The sequence below is a fragment of the Quercus robur genome, chromosome 2 (genome assembly GCF_932294415.1).
Source record: "Quercus robur chromosome 2, dhQueRobu3.1, whole genome shotgun sequence".
Lineage (NCBI taxonomy): Eukaryota > Viridiplantae > Streptophyta > Magnoliopsida > Fagales > Fagaceae > Quercus > Quercus robur.
The window spans coordinates 93389306-93405250 of record NC_065535.1 but is presented as its reverse complement, the minus strand read 5'-3'; positions in this window follow the sequence as shown (position 1 = coordinate 93405250).

Here is a 15945-nt window from a genome sequence, read left to right as displayed (position 1 = left end):
TGAGAAATTCCATCGTGCCTCAAGCAAATCGATCCAATATCCCTAATGACCAATTGTCAAAACCATAGCACCAATAAATCCACCCATATCAATGTCATAAATCTAGAATACCTTAACGAGAATGTTAAGGTGATGAAGCAAGAAAATTCTTTGAATAAGAGCATGATGAGCTGCTCATATGCATGTTGGAGAATGAAGTTCGGGTGATGATACTAGTTATCCTAGCTCTCTAATACAAGACATCACCGCCTTCTGCATGGTGAATCGGGAAGAGTTCATGAGGGAAAACTACTTGCCACGCAAGGTGCATTAACACATAAATGCCTTAACTTACTAGATAGTATCCAAAATCATGACTCATCAAATTCCTAAGATAATTAGACAAGAGATTGACCATTAAAATCCAGTATAAAATTCAACTATACTGTGTCAATCAAAGCAATACAATATCCCCCTGAATAATATTATTACATATCTCAAAATAGGAGACACATGAAAATCATATAGCAGATCTTGTTTTTACATCAATCATGAGATTCCTCCAATCTAGTATGAAATCATAGCATATCTCACTCCTGCAGAGACGGAGTGACATAAGTTTTGAGAATTTAAGAAAAGGTCACGGCGAAATAAGAATGTGAAACACAATTCAGCAAATAAGTGGATAAAAAAAACATGGAAAAATGCAAAAAAAGAAACCTTTGGAGTTTGGGTCAGTTGCAAGCTAACCCCATGTGCTATTAATTATATACGAGTAAGTTGCCTATGCGATGCACAAATAATATTGTAATGTTTTATGTACAAATTTTTTTTTTTGAAAAATGTTATACATATATTATAGCATATTTATTATAAAACTTTGTTACTAATGAGTTTATTATAAAAAGTAACAATTATAAATTGTACATGCATATCTATTATAATTATTTTGTTCAACTAATGGGCAATAATTAAAACAACTTCGGAGTAATATTGTATAACAAAAGTTGATCAAAGCATATTAATTCTTTCTATATTATTGATTTTTATTATGTGATGTAATAAAAAGCTTCATTACGAAATATATATATATATATATATATTTGTTTCTTCAATGCTTTGTTATTGTGGTATGATGACACTTATAAAGCTTGTTGAGAGGTATTTTGAGCTTTCATCACTTTTCCTTTTGTTGCATCATTTGTATTAATCACTAATGAATTGCCACCGGGAGATTCTTGATTGGATCTTACTAAGTTTAGACTTTGTCGCTAAGATTTTTTGTAGGTATTTGCATTCATATTAAGGTTGCGATTGGTTCGATGTAAATCGAATTCCGAGTGTAAAACGAATGCAAGGGAAAATGAATTTCCGTAAGGAAATTAAAATCTGGACGTTTGGTATTGCAATGGAAAATAGTCCGAAAAACGATTTCCAGTGTTTGGTAACATTCTTAAAATGCTATTTTCCTACAAAATTTTCACATTTTCTCAGCCATTTTCTTAACTTCCAAACAAATTTTATATCAGAAAATTTCAAAATATACACTTTAACACCACCAAAAATCAAAATAAAAACATACTTAGAACATATACATGATATATCTGTGGGAGAAGGAGCAAGAAAGATTGAGAAATTGAGGGAAAGAGAGATAGATCGGGAAGAGAGAGATCGGAGTGGATGGAGGACGGTGGCGGGGTGGTGCGGTTTGGGCGATTTGGGCGGGGTGGTGTGATCTGCGTGATCTGGGCGGTGGGGCGGCGTGATCTGGGAGGAGGGGGTGGCGGTGGGGGCGACATGATTTGGGTTGGCCTTGGCTTGGCTGGGCGACTGGAGCTTGGTGTCGAACTGTGTGTGGTGTTGAGGTTGGTGTGTGGGCTGGAGCTGAAATGAGGTTGGTGCGTGTGTGAGAGGAGTGTGTGAGGAGTGAGTAATTCCGGAAAGCATTTGAAGGTAAAATGGGAACGTAAATGATGTTATGAGTTGGCAAGGATATTTTACGGTCAAACTGAATTCTATTTTCAATTTGACTTTATTTTCAGGTGGTGCCAAACATGGACCCAGGTGTAAAATGTTTTCTGATTTTAGTTTACCACTGAAACAAACGCAGCCTAAATTTCAATGATGTGACAGTTTTTTGTAAATGTTGTTATATTTTTCTTTGGTTAATTTTGGAATAGTGCAGCAAAAAGAATTAATATAGCATATTGCATTGTGTATTTTTTTTTTCCATACCTTTTTGTCATTTGAAGGTGCATCAAAAATCTTAGCAACTATGTAATTTTCAAAACCATCCTTTAGATTGAATTCATTCAAATAAAGTAGAAAAATATCTTTTTTTCCTAATTTTTTCCCCAAATCATGTGGGATTCCTTCTACAATATCAATATTTTTACAATGATTTAAATAAGTTGTACCTTAGTTTGTTTTTAAGCAAGATCTCCTGTAGATTTATTTAGGATTTTCTTGGCATCTTGATCAAATATCTCAAAAGTTGTTTTGTTAGTTGCATCAAAAACTTCAATTTGAATCTTGTAACTGAAGGAGTTTGCAATTGTATATATATAGTAGTTATAATGAGATGAATATGTTATAAATATTTGGAGAGTATGTAGTTAATGTGAGTGCCTCTAACCTTGGGATAGAAAGATTTGTTTTTGTTTCACATTTTGCACACCGAAATGATTCTGTTTGTGGTTTGACATTCCTTTCACAAAGCATGCACGAAATGTAATACCAACCCATTGTTGTATCAATGTTATTTATTGTTGCAATATCTTAGCAGTTCGCATCTTGCAAAAACCTTGAAATTAATATGTATTATTTTTTTTTAATGTAAATAACATGATCTATTATTATTTTTTTATGTAAAAGATGAGTATTGTAGGGTCACAATTCGGGGGCCCAAGCCCAAAAGGTATGGGTCTTGGTCTAAGGAGCTCAGAAACAATGAATTTGTAGAGAGTGGGCTGTAGAACTAGGTCTTAGTGAATTGGACATCGGTTAGTATTGGACTATACAACAGTTGAACACAAGTAAAACACGTTAGTATCCATAGATCCTCAGTCCGAGGAGATAAGATGAATATATGTCGGTCGCTGTTTGAAGATTATGGTCGTTTGTACTGCTACAGTATTCTCTTTTTTTTTTTTTTTTTTTTCGTCCTCTTCCTCATGGGGACTCCCCTTCTTATATAGTCTTCTTGAAACCATCGTGGTCTTACACTTGTTGATCATCTGGACCCTTACTTGAGTGTTTGTCCCATCAGACACCCCCTTTTAGCCTTTTGTGAGTTGTGGTGGCTAAGGCAGCACTATTCACAGGTCCTTTCCACATTAATGCGGCCAGAAAAGTAGCTGCAACGCATTTAATGCGGTAGCAGAAGGCTCTCTTTGGATATCTTACGTTTCCTTTTTTCCTGCAGGTCTGTGGGATGCATCTCTACTGCTAATGTCTATTGGGGTGGGTCCTTCGAGCAGACAGAGTGCATGTTTGAGCCATACTCATCACGTCTGAGGAGGCATTCCTCCTCAGACCGTCCTTCAAACGCACCCCTATCCACGAGACCTGGGTTGGAAATCCTTTTAGCATCCATTTCCTCTCCTCGGACATTGCTAATTGTCCCGGATGGGGCCCAAGGCCCATTCCATGATTTGGGGCCTTCGCCCCTACAAGTATAATTTGAATTGATTAACAAACCTATTTCGTAGGATCTCATTCAATTCATTTTATCATTACTATTGTCTTCATATTCTTTAAAGATAAATCTTCCTATGAAAATTCTTTTGCATGTATGTTGGGTATTTCTTTTATAGGATCATGTTTTTGACCATTCCTATTATTGAGTTTTTTAAAAGAAAATATTAAGTAAATGACATTTTGTGAGATGGTATATGCTATTTATTACACTTTTTTTCTTATTATAAATTTTAGAAATATGCACTTGCCAATTATTTAAGCAATCTCAGGGATCTCAAGATTTATATATATTTTTGTTGCACAGGTTGATGACAAAGAAAATTTGTTTGCATAAATTGCATAGAACATTATTGTGGGAACCAGGAATAAGGCTGTTGGGCCTTAACTCTCTTGGGCTCACAATTTATTTGTAGTGGGCTTGAGGATTTCCTACTCTGGGTCGTTCTCGGCAGAGAGACTCAAAACAATACTCAGTTTCTTCTTCTCACTTGACTGTTTTCTCTCTATTTTTCTGAATCCCCTCTTCCTTCCAAACTTCTGCTATTTATAGCCAAGGTCAGTGGTGAGATTACGATTTCAGCCTCTGTTAGTGCTATTAAAGGTCCAGTATTATCTGATTTAAGTGGATTTTTAGGTGAGAGTGGGGTGCAACAATTATGGCCTTGGAACTTGGTTTCAGCTTAGTTGATAGTGCTCGGTAATGCAGTTTACCGAGTATATCATGATTTACCCGAACACGGTTAATACGCTTGTTCGGGAAAGCTTATGCCGAGCACACATCAGAATTCAAGGCCCAAAATTGGTTTTTGCGCTAAGGCAGATCCAAGAAGGGCTTAGGGCAATGGGGTTGTTCCCGTTGGGCCTGGGCTTAAAGGCCTATATGGGTCTTGGGATCTCGGTGCCGTACATTAGCCCCCCCTTGATTCATACCCGGTTGTCGGGAAGAATCAAGGAGTTGGTCGAGCCTTTTGACCTCGGAGACTTTTATGGCCTGGGAATCGTGGTTATGGTTCCTAATTAATGCTCATCTCAAAAGACGCACCGTTTCGCGGCGCCAGGTACAGTTGTCATTATTGCCTGACGCTTCGTGAATCGGAGCGGCGCGCGTACTGGTTACGTTTGGCATCCGCAGGGTCGTTCGTAAATCGTGCCCATTTACTGCTTGATTAAACGCTTCTTTGCCCCCCCCCCCCCCCTTTCTGACTCTATAAATAGTTCCCCATAGAACATTCTCTCATTTTTCCTCCACCTTTGATATTTCGCGCTTACTTTCTGCCGACCAACTCTCTGTGTGCTTACTCTCTTGCCCAATGTTCTCTTCCTCCTTAGAACCCAAAGTAAGTTTTTCTTCCTTTTTCTATTCCTTCAGCTTATTTCTTCAAGTTCCCTTTCATAGCATTAGGTGTTATAGATGGGTTACTCTTACCTTCTAGAGTCCCCGGATGCCTTGGCCACCTTTAGGAGCACATTTAGTATTCCCGATGACGTGGATGTGGCTTACTGCCACGAGAGTGATATTGCTCTCCACCCAGGATTTGGTACAACCTTTTTTCCTCTGATGGCAATCTTAGAAGGCGGGGTTAGGTTCCCCGTGGATCCCCTTTTGACCGATACACTTAGGTACTACGGGCTGTGTCCCGACTAGTTGCCCCCCAACTTTTATCGGGTAGTTAGCTGCGTTAGTAGGTTGAACCATACCTTCAATTTACAGTTAAATTACCATGACATTAACCATATGTATAGACTCTGTGGGAACAAAGCTATACCAACTATTACCTAAAGGCACGAGATAATCGGGTACGGCTGATATCATGCCTGCCTGATTCGAACAGGAACTCCGCCGGGGAGTTCGTTCGGGTGCGCGACAATTGGTTTGCCGGGGACGTCCCTTGCCCCCTTTCACGGCGTGAAGTGGGTTTGTACCAATCCCTTGATCTAACTGTTTTCCTCCGCTTTTCCTTTTCTTTTAATGGAATAAATCTTTATAATTAGATACTGATATGACACCTGTTCTTTTGCAGACGGCAAAGTGTTTGTTCCGGACATTAGAACCGTCCACGCCAAGGATTTGAACTTCATCCTTCGCTCCGAGAAATACGTGCATTGGGACGGACAACTCCGAGCTTCGCACATGATCCTCGGGATAGAGCCAGTTTACTCCACATGGCAGAATTTTAAGCAGGCACTTCTGGTTGACAATCCCCTGTTGTCATACATAGACGTCCGGTACGCGAATTTCCTGCCGTCGACGCTTACAACCTGGGAGGCGAGAGATTTTGGACGGCGCTTCACCTGCTCGGACGAGATAGCCCCATTGCGAGACGAGTCCGTGGAACGGGTGTCTCGGCGCCTTAGGGAGTTAGCCCACGAAGCTGTCCAACAAGAGGGCCCTGTTCAAGAGCAGCCGCAGCCCGAGAATCCCCTGGCCGAGACTCAGCAACCAGTGGTTGAAGCAGCTGCCCTGTCGGTTGAAGCTATCCATCCCGGCGGAAGGATGGTGTCAAGGAAGGTCATGACCATTGACCGTTTCGTGCCCGGTGCACGGCAACCCAACCAGCCCCCACCTTCTCAAAACCGGGGCCAGGGGCCTCAGCCTCCACCCTCTTCTCAGGCTAGACGGGCCCGTAAGAAACAGAAGGTAACCGATCAACCTTCCACGGGCCTAGGGGATGCCGCCGTCCAGACTCCTCCCCAACCAACAGGGGGAATCGTTATCCGTGAGCCGCCAACCCAGGCTGGTACGGGGGTTGCGTCCTCCTCCCAAGTGGCTCCAGCGTGGAAGCCCAAGTTCTTATTGGACGGCAAGCCGCTGCCTTCAACCGCCTGTGTTCGAATGTGGGAGAAGGGCGAGGGTGGCCGTATTGCCCAAACTTTGGCCAAAGGTCTTCTTCTTCCCGAGGACGTGCATGCCTTCGAGGAGAGATCTAAGGAGTCTGTGGGGCGCCGGTTAGAGTGGCACGCCATTGCGGTAATTACTTAGTTTATTCGTTTTTTTTCCCATACATTCACTTCTACTTCTTTATTAACTTTTGTGCTTGCTAGGCTGCCCAACTGGCTCACATAGTATCCAGTCGGACACGTGATCTCGCTAAGGAAGTCGAGCGTGAAAAGGGAGTGCGGGAGTCAGCGGCCAAAACGGCGAAGGAAAAGCTCAAGGTAGCTGAGTCCGCCGAGAAGAAGGCTGCTGCCGCGGAGAAGAACAGGGCATTGGCCGAAAAGAGGTGTGCGGAGCTCTTGGCCAAGCAGAATGAGACGGAGGTCAAGTTAGCTGAATACATCAGCCTCAATACTGCCAACGCAGAGGAGTTAGCCGACCTTAGGGCAGCCCTGACGGCCGCGGAGCAAAAATGGTATAACGAAGGCTTCGCTGATGCCGAGAAGTCTGCAGAGCCAGTAGTGGCTCAGGCTCGGAACTTGGGTTTTGAGGTCGGGTGGTTCGCCGCTCTCCAAGCACTGGGTGTTCCCGAGGATTCGCACCTGAGAGACCCCGGCCAAATTCCCTTTCCAAGCCCTGTTGCTGCCGTCCAGGACACCCCGGCTGCTATTGACGAGGAGGAAACGGCAAGCATGAGGGAGCTGGTCGAACAAATTGACGCTCATGTCGAGCCAAAGGACATGGAAGCCACCAGCATCCCGACTGTGCAGGAGCTTCTTGGTGAAGACTCGCGTTTCCCTCTGACCGACCAGCCAGAAGCGACGGACCCGGCCCGACCCTCTAGCTGATTTTCTTTTTGCAGTCCCTTTAAGCTTTTCCTTATTTTTATCGCATTTTCAAACTATTGGTTTATTTGCCTATGTCACCGGGATGTGGTGAATGAACAATTACCTTTATTTGTTTGATTGGTAAACTGTTTTAACCTGTTGAATGAATTTCTATCTATCTGTATGTTTTACTTGGATCATGCCAGTGTTTTGGCCATTTAATGGAATGATACCCCCAAAACGTATTGCGCGGTGCTTTGGAGAATCCTAGAGCGCCAATGGTTTTAGCTTTTGTAAAGGGTTAGGGTTCCCGTATGTTCGGTGATTGTGATTCTATCGAGGGTGATGTTCTGGTTTTTTTATCTTTTTATTCTTTGATGGTGATAAGGCTTTCACCCGCTCGGCGAATTGAGATTAACCGAGTGCCAGGTTCCTGTCCTTGGTGTTTTTAGTGATAAGGTTTCAACCTGCCTGGCGATTTTAGTCGAGCCGAGGGCTAGGTCCCTGTCCTTTGAGAGATTAGTTATAAGGTTTCCACCTGATTGGCGATTTTAATCGAGCCGAGGACCAGGTTTCTGTCCTTAGAGATTTTAGTTATAAGGTTTCCACCTGATCGGTGATTTTGATCGAGTCGAGGACCAGGTTTCTGTCCTTAGAGATATTAGTTATAAGGTTTCCACTTGATCGGCGATTTTGATCGAGCCGAGGACCAGGTTTCTATCCTTAGAGATATTAGTTATAAGGTTTCCACCTGATCGGCGATTTTGATCGAGCCGAGGACCAGGTTTCTGTCCTTTGAAATATTAGTTATAAGGTTTCCACCTGCTCGGCGATTTTGATTGAGCCGAGGACCAGGTTTCTATCCTTAGAGATATTAGTTATAAGGTTTCCACCTGAACGACGATTTTGATCGAGCCGAGGACCAGGTTTCTGTCCTTTGAAATATTAGTTATAAGGTTTCCACCTGCTCGGCGATTTTGATTGAGCCGAGGACCAGGTTTCTGTCCTTACAGATATTATTTGCAATTCTCTTGGTGTGCAGTCACGGAACCAAAAACAGCATATACAAATAAGTTCATCATAATCTTGATTTTAGCGAAATACAAGTTCTGGCTTACACGGATGATCATGCGTAGAATTTCTTTAAGTTGTTGGCGTTTCACGGCCGGGAAGTGGTCTCTCATCGAGGTCTTCCAAGTAGTAGGCCCCTGCACCCGCGATGGCTGTAACTCTGTATGGTCCCTCCCAGGTTTGAGCAAGCTTCCCTGCAGCTATGTCTCGCATGTTTCCCACAACCTTTCTTAGCACTAGTTCTCCGGCACTGAATTCCCTCCCCTTTACATTTCGGTTGTATCTTTGGGCTAGTTTCTGCTGATATTCGGCGAGCCGTATGGTCGCGGCCTCCCTGCATTCTTCTAGCCAATCCAAACGCTCTATCATCAGGTCGGCGTTCTGGACGGGGTCAAACCCTGCGACCCGTGCGCTGCATAAGCTCACCTCGGTTGGTATCACTGCCTCCGCTCCGTACGTCAAAGAAAATGGGGTCTCCCCCGTGGATCTTCTGGTGGTCGTACGGTAAGCCCACAATACACTGGGTAGCTCTTCTGCCCATCTTCCTTTCGCCCCGTCCAACCTTCTCTTGAGCCCATTCAAAATAGTCTTGTTCACTGCCTCAGCTTGGCCGTTGCTTTGTGGGTAAGCCGGGGTTGAATACTTGTTCCTGATGCCGAGTTCGCTGCAGAAGGTCCGAAAAGCTTTGCTGTCGAACTGTAGCCCATTGTCTGTTACTAGCGAATTTGGCACCCCAAACCTTGTGACTATGTTTTTCCATACAAAATTTTTCACGTCAGTATCCCGGATGTTGGCCAAGGCCTCAACTTCCGCCCATTTTGTGAAGTAATCTACAGCCACCAACACAAAACGGCGGTTCCCCGTTGCTCGGGGGAATGGTCCGAGGATGTCAAGCCCCCATTGTGTGAACGACCATGGGCTGATCACGGGATTTAGACGACCTGCAGGTTGATGGATCAATGGGGCGTGCTTTTGACACTGTTCGCAGCTCCGAACATATTCAGCGGCATCCCTCTGCATCTGCGTCCACCAAAACCCCTGGGTCATTGCTCTGTGTGCTAGAGATCGTCCCCCAACATGGCCGCCACACACCCCCTCATGTAGCTCGGTCAGAAGCTCTCTGACTTTCTCGGGATGTAAGCATAAAAGGTAAGGGCCTACAAAGGACCTTCGGTACAATTTGTGGTCCGAAGACAGCCAGTACCAGGGAGCTACCCGATGAATCTTATTGGCCTCGTCTTCATCCTCCGGCACTTTATCCTCGGCGAGGAAATCTATGATCGGGTTCATCCAACACAGATTAGCCACTGCTACCTGCGCCACCTCTACTTTGGCCTGGTCGGGGATACTCTTCACACTGATACTTGGCTCCCTTATAAGTTCTATTGTGACTAGTCGTGGCGTGTCTTCGGTAGCTGATGAGGCTCACGTGGCAAGTGAGTCGGCGTGTTTGTTTTGTGATCGAGCTACCTGGGACACCTTTACCGTTCCGAATTGACCAATAATCTGCTTGGCCGCACTCAGATAAGCTTTCATTCGAGAGTCCCGAGCCTCGAAGTCTCCCGTGATCTGATAAACAACCAGCCGAGAGTCCGAGTAAATCTCAACATCTTTCGCGCCCATATGCAATACGGCCCTCAGACCGGCCAGTAGGGCCTCATACTTGGCTTCATTGTTTGAGGCTTTGAATCCCAATCTGAAGGAATGTTCCAATCGTATGCCCTCAGGGGTGATTATGACAATACCAGCCCTGGCCCCCAGAGCGTTTGAAGCGCCGTCCACAAATACCCTCCATGGGCGAATTTCTGCACTACAGATTACCTTGCCGTCGTTCTTGGGTGTGAATTCTGCGATGAAATCCGCAAGAACCTGTCCCTTCACCGAGCTTCTAGGTCGGTATCTTATGTCAAACAATCCCAACCGAGTCCCCCATTTGGCAATTCGGCCTGTGAAGTCTGATCTCTTTAACAGTGACTGTAATGGATACTCGGTGAGGACGAACACTGTATGTGCCTGGAAGTAATGTGGCAACTTCCTAGTGGCATGTACCAGGGCTAAAACTAACTTCTCTAAAGGCAGGTACCTTGTCTCGACATCTACCATGGTTTTGCTTATGTAATACACTACCATTTGTACTCCTTGGTCCCTTAGTAACACAGCACTTACGGCATGCTCGGTGACTGAGAGGTACATAAACAAATCCTCCCCGGGCCCCGGGGCCGTCAACCTTGGCGCCTTTGCCAAGTATTCCTTCAGCTCTCGAAAAGCCTTGTCACATCCCTCATCCCAACGAAACCCCTTCCACTTCTTCAGAAGTTGATAAAACGGCCGACAGCGATCGGCAAACTTGGAGATGAATCGGTTCAAGGCGGCTAACATTCTAGTGAGCACTTGCACCTCCTTAGGATTGCTTGGTGGTTTGAGGCGGTTCACAGCCTCTATTTGGTCGGGATTAGCCTCTATTCCCCGAGTAGAGATCAGATAACCCAGGAACTTGCTAGCCCCCACTCCGAAAGTGCACTTTTCGGCATTCAGGCGCAATTTGTGCCGCCGTAGTATCTCGAATACTCCTCAGAGGTCTTCCGTATGCTGTGACTCTTTTCTACTTTTTACCACCATGTCGTCAATATAAACTTCAACCGTGCATCCAATTTTTTCTCGGAACATTCTCGTCATCATTCGCTGGTACGTGGCTCCGACGTTCTTCAATCCAAACGGCATGACCTCGTAGTGATAGTTTGCATTCGGGAATATAAATGCTGTCTTTTCTCAGTCCTCGGGCGCCAAGGCAATCTGGTGGTAGCCCTGGAAGGCATCCAGGAAGCTCATCCTCGGGTGCCCATACGTGGTGTCTACTAGTTGATCAATCTTGGGCATTGGGAATGAGTCCTTAGGACACGTCCTGTTCAAGTCTGTGAAGTCCACACAAACTCTCCATTTGCCGTTCTTCTTCTTCACTACGATAGTGTTTGCTAGCCATCTCGGGAAGAATATTTCTTTTATGACTCTGACCTACTTCAGCCGCTGGACCTCCAGGTTTACTGTGTCGACGTGTTCTTTTGATGCTCTTCTCGGTTTCTGCTTCTTCGAGGGAAATGATGGGTCCACGTTGAGTTTGTGGACAATGAACTCGGGATCTACGTCGGGCACTTCATATGGGTTCCATGCAAAAACATCTATGTTCTGCAAAAGGAACAACAACATCTCTACCTTTTCCCGGTCATTCATGCTTGTACCTATTTGGAAATACCTGTCAGTAGCTGGAAGAATTCTAACCTTCAATACCTCCTCGGCCATGTCCGCCCCCGTTTCCCCTCGGGGCTTCTGTAATTGCTATGAAGTTTCTTTCTCGGCATGTTCAGCTTGCCCGAGCTGTTCATTTTTCCATCTGACCGCGGCGACAAGACACTGCCTCGCCACTTGTTGGTTCCCCCTCACCTTGGCAACTCCATACTCAGTGGGAAATTTTACCTTCACATGGAGGGTGGACGGAACAGCCTTCATGGCGTGAATCCACGGCCTTCCCAGAATTGCGGTGTACGGTGAGAATGATCGGACTATTATGAAGGTAACTATAACTCCCTTGCCTTCCATGTCCACCGTGAGAGAGATTTGTCCCTCGGGAATTACGACTCTCCCGTCAAATGAGACCAGCGACGTGTCATATTTCGCCAAATCCTGGGTTTTCAATCCAAGCCCTTCGAAGAGGTCCGGGTACATGATGTCAGCCCTGCTCCCTTGGTCGATCATTACCCTCTTCACCAGGAGCCCACCTATCCGGGTCGTTACCATCAAAGCATCGTTATGAGGTTGGACCGTTCCTTCCAAATCGTCCTCTCCGAATGAGATGGTCAGCCGTTCAACTTTTTGCTTCTTCTCGGCTGAATCTCCTCCCGTGCAAGCCACTGTTAATACCCTTTTTGCTACTACCGTTCCTCTTGGTGCAGCATGGATGACTTCGATTACCCCCAGTGGAGGCGGGAGGGGGTTCCTTTTCTGTTGGACGCCCTGTCTGGCTTCTCGGTCAGTGGAGTCTACTACAAACTCTTTTAGGTACCCTGCCTTTACTAGCTGCTCGAGATGATCTTTTAATACCCGACACTGCTCGGTGGTGTGTCCTTTGTCTCTGTGATATGTGCAGTATAGGTTTTGGTTCCTCCGATTTGGTTCCTCCGAGACGGGTCGCCCCCCATTTTGTTTGGCCACCTGAAGAATGACTCGTTCTTGATCCGCTCCAAGATTTTGTGCACGGGTTCTTTAAACGCCACATTAACCCCTTCGACTTGCACCTCTGGTTCCTACATTCTGAAGTCTTTTTTGGGTTTTGTCGACACAATGACTTGCTGAGATCTCCCAATTAATGGAGCTTTCCCCCTGCTCTGTAGCCGGTCGTCCTCCAGGCGTTTGTACTCCTCTATGCGTCTCATCAGTTGCCTCATATCCTCGGGGGGTCTCTTCGTCAACGACTCCCGTAATTTAGAGTCTTTGGGGAGCCCCATCCTGAAGGTGCTTGTCGCGATTTTTTCATTCCCTCTACCAACCTCGTTGTAGAGTTCCCAGTATCGACTGGCATAGCTCCGAAGGGTTTCTCCGACCCTCATCTTCATGGAAAGTAGCGCGTCAACCGGCTGTTGCACTCGGCTGCATGTCACGAATCTACTGCCGAACTCTTGAATCAGCTCGGCGAAACTATGTATGGAGCCTTTCCATAACCCATTGAACCATCTCAGGGCCGTTGAGCCGAGGCTAGAGGGGAATACCTTACACATCAATGCATCATTGTGTGCATGCAAAGATATCATGTGGATGTAATGACTGACATGCTCCACGGGGTCTGTCTTCCCCTCGTAGGAATTGAATGGTGGTCGCGTGAATCTGCTCGGCATAGGGGCTCGTTCAATTTCATCGGAGAACGGCGACCGGGCAGCCATCCGTAAGGCTCGGCTCATGGTGTCCATGGCGGCATTGTGGTGCTGACGTTCCTCCGGCGATTCTGACCCTCGGTCACCGTATCCATGAGACCGTGAACGGTCCCGCTGACGACGTGGCTCCCGGGAGTGCCGATGTGACTCTTGAGAGCGTGATCGGTCTCAGAATCGTTGCGTACCAGATCGGCTGGAGCCTTCCTCGCCCCGATTTCTCCTTTGCTGGGGGTTGTGATTCCTTTCTTGGCACCGACCCCTTACTTCCAGCTTCAAATCCATTACCAATCTGCGCAGCCGCTCCAGCTCCCGGTCTCTATCATCATACTGCCGATGCGCCGAGACGCTTGAAACCGTTCGGTGTGTCTGGGCCGACCCTTCTCCCAATCCAGACCTTTCCTCTCCTCTGGGGTGCCCCCTATCTTCCCGCCGTTTTTGCCTTCTCTCCCTCCACGTCGATCCCCGAGAAGATCCTATGGAACTGCTCGGTGCGCGCCCTCCTAAACGCTCCTCGGACATTTCCCTTGTTTGAGTATCGGTCGAACCACAGTTTCGTAGGAGAGCCCCACGGTGGGTGCCAATTGTGGGAACCAGGAATGAGGCTGTTGGGCCTTAACTCTCTTGGGCTCACAATTTATTTATAGTGGGCTTGAGGATTTCCTACTCTGGGTCGTTCTCGGCAGAGAGACTCAAAGCAATACTCAGTTTCTTCTTCTCACTTGATTGTTTTCTCTTTATTTTTCTGAACCCCCTCTTCCTTCCAAACTTCTGCTATTTATAGCCAAGGTCAGTGGTGAGATTACGATGTCAGCCTCTGTTAGTGCTATTGAAGGTTCAGTATTATCTGATTTAAGTGGATTTTTAGGTGAGAGTGGGGTGCAACAATTATGGCCTTGGAACTTGGTTCCAGCTTAGTTGATAGTGCTTGGTAATGCAGTTTACCGAGTATATCATGATTTACCCGGACACGGTTAATACGCTTATTCGGAAAAGCTTATGCCGAGCACACATCAGAATTCAAGGCCCAAAATTGGTTTTTGCGCTAAGGCAGATCCAAGAAGGGCTTAGGGCAATGGGGCTGTTCCCGTTGGGCCTGGGCCCAAGGGCCTATATGGGTTTTGGGATCTCGGTGCCATACAATTATTAATAAACAAAAGCATATTGAATTAAAATTGGGGAAAAATGAAGACATGATTTCATGAGAATGAGATTTTCTAGAAGTATCATTTATACAAAATGAAGACATGATTTCATGAGAATGAAATTTTCCAGAAGTATCATTTATACGTGGGGGAGAAAGAAGAGAGTTTGTAAGTGGGTAAGAGTTTTGACTTTGATTTACACGTGGAAATGGTCAAACTTGGGTCATAATATGTAAGGAAATGACTGGCTTTGGGTGATAAAAAAGGCTAATTTATATAATAGTAAAAAGAAGTTATTATAATTTATTGGGTAACAGTAAAAAAAAAAATAAAAAGAGGTAAAAAATGCTAAATTTATATAACAATAAAAAGAAGTTACTAAGATTTATTGGGTAACAGTAAAAAAAATATAATGAGAAAAGGTAAAAAAGGCTAAATGCAACATTAGAGTGCCACATGGCAGGACCTCATGCACTCTCACATGAGGCCTCATGCACTCTCACATGAGGTCTCTGAAAAAAAAATGAAAAAAAAAATTATCTAGTACTTTATTTCTTGAAAGTAAAGAACTATACAAAAAGAAATATAAAAAAATAAAGATAAATCATTCCACAGTCCACAATTCATAATCTAAATACTAATAATTATCTTAAATATTTATAATCCACTTAATAATATAAAATTTATATAAAAAAAAAAACTGAAAAAAAAAATTACCAAGTACTTGATTTCTTTAAACTATAGTACCATACAAAAAAAAAAAGAAAAGAAAAGAAAAGAAAAAGATAAATCATTCCATAGTCCACACTCTAAATACTAATAACTATCTTAAATATTTTATAATTCACTTAATAATATAAAATTTACAAAAGGAAAAAAAAAAAAAAAGTCTACCCATTACTTTATTTCTGGAAAGTAAGTACCATACAAATATATATATATATATATATAAATCACTCCATGGTCCATACTCTAAAAACTAATTACTATCTTAAATATTTATAATCCACTTAATAATATAAAATTTACAAAAGAAATTTACCCAGTACTTAATTTCTTGAAAGTAAAGTACCGTACAAAAAGAAAAAGAAAAATCATTCCAAAGTTCACACTCTAAATACTAATAACTATCTTAAATATTTATAATTCACTTAATAATATAAACTTTACAAAAGAAAAAAAAAATTCCTAGTACTTTATTTCTTGAAAGTAAAGTACCATACAAAAAGAAAAAAAAAATCAGTCCATAGTTTAGACTCTAAATATTAATTACTATCTTAAATATTTATAATCCACATAATAATATAAAATTTACAAAAAAAAAAATTATCTAGTATTTGATTTCTTAAAAGTAAAGTACCATAAAAAAAAAGGAAAATAAAAAGAAAGATAAAGATAAAGATAAATTACTCCATAGTCCACATTCTAAA